The sequence below is a fragment of the Copidosoma floridanum genome, unplaced genomic scaffold, assembly GCF_036245765.1.
Source record: "Copidosoma floridanum isolate Cflo_tuat_1 unplaced genomic scaffold, Cflo_Japanese_pri ptg000006l, whole genome shotgun sequence".
NCBI lineage: Eukaryota > Metazoa > Arthropoda > Insecta > Hymenoptera > Encyrtidae > Copidosoma > Copidosoma floridanum.
Window position 1 is genome coordinate 3,905,488 of NW_028321883.1, and position 1,568 is coordinate 3,907,055.

At 29.3% G+C, this 1,568-nt stretch overlaps 1 non-coding gene across 1 annotated transcript; it reads right to left on the minus strand.

The window, feature by feature from the left end:
* Positions 1-451: 451 nt before the first annotated feature.
* TRNAA-GGC (transfer RNA alanine (anticodon GGC)) lies at positions 452-524 on the minus strand. Its single transcript has one exon. It is a non-coding gene; the product is annotated as a tRNA-Ala (tRNA).
* Between the last annotated feature and the right edge of the window lie 1,044 nt (positions 525-1,568).

The following is a 1,568-nucleotide window of genomic DNA, read 5'->3' on the forward strand; positions in this document are numbered from 1 at the left end:
TTATACTTTTTATTTCTGATTTTGCAATATTAAATACTTGCCTACAACCTAAGAATGCGTAAACAAATATTTCAATGAATATTGAACTGAAAATTCACAATACGATGAAATAAGATGTCGTTCTTCATGGCAATTAACATTTTTTGTAATGCTTACATGTTGAAAATAACAAGACGTGTCGCAAATAAATTTTTTTTAGCTCAGATAGTAGTCATATTTACGTATTGTTTCTCGAAGTAGGAATAGAGAAAAACAGTGCTCGTCATGAAAGCTCGGGTTTTAATATTCAACTTTTTTAATTTGTTAATTGAAAACTATTCATAGAAATTGATGTTATTAAACGATGGGTAAGGATTATGTCAAATTATTATATATTGTTATGTGTAGTGAAAATTGCTGGAGTGCGGAAAACTTTGTCAATTAAAATTAAAAAGCAGTGAAAAAAGTCATTCGCTTCGGCCAGGAGTCGAACCTGGGCCTCCTTCTTGCCGGGAAGGCGCGTTAACCAACTTCGCCACCGAAGCCTCGGCGGACACCCTTCTCCACTGCTCTGTTTAGGCGTGTCTTAGGTCGAACGCCAATATCATAGATATTGATGTTATTAAACAATGGGTAAGTATTATGTCAAATTATTATATATTTACCTATTTCATCGAAATGGCGCTATGTTTATTTTATATAAGAAATAGTTTAATAACATCAATATCTATGATATCAGCGTTCAACCTAAGGGTTATTATTTAAAAAAATTGTATACTAATATTTAAAAAAAAAGACACGGAATGTAAAAAAAAAAAAGTTTGACGTGGGTGTGATTTAAACCAGAGAGTGTTGAAAACAAAATGTCACATGGAGATATTTAGCCACCTCGACTACTGACGCACTGAATGCTTTTCCATTTACAGTGGAATATGTTAATAGTAAAATTCCAGAATTCAAGTTTAAGTATTAGTTGCTTCTTTGTATTGGTAACAGTGTTAAAATTTAACTTAGTGACAAGTAGAATTATAATTTTTTAAATATTTAAAATTACTCTTTCTTATCAGAAACATTACATGTGTTGAAGAATGACATGTAAATTCCAGAAAAGTCATCCTTTATTAAATAAACGTAAGAGTAAAAGAGAAGACTGTATATTATTGGAGAATCATCAATGGGTAAAACATTTATTAATGAACACATATTTTTTCACATAACAGTACGTGTTAATTAATAACGTAAATTTTTTTTGCGCAGCTGTAACAACATAGGTTTTATTCAGCGTAAAATAGTTTTTACTTAATGCATTGAATGCTTTTTTTAGCCATGAATAGAACAGAATTTTTGTGATAAGTTACCCTAGAACCGTTAAAAAAGTGCTTTGAAAAAATATTTATATAAATATCAGAAATCGATTAGGGCTAACTAATGCTTTTAAAATTTTTTAAAATTTTAATTGGCTATCTTGTTTCGTGTGCTTATAATGTAGAAATTACAAGTAAAAATTTGGTCACAGGTAAAACTTAAAGTGTAAGAAATCATAAAAAATGAGTGTGAAACATTTAATGTAATGTTGTACTAAATAAAAA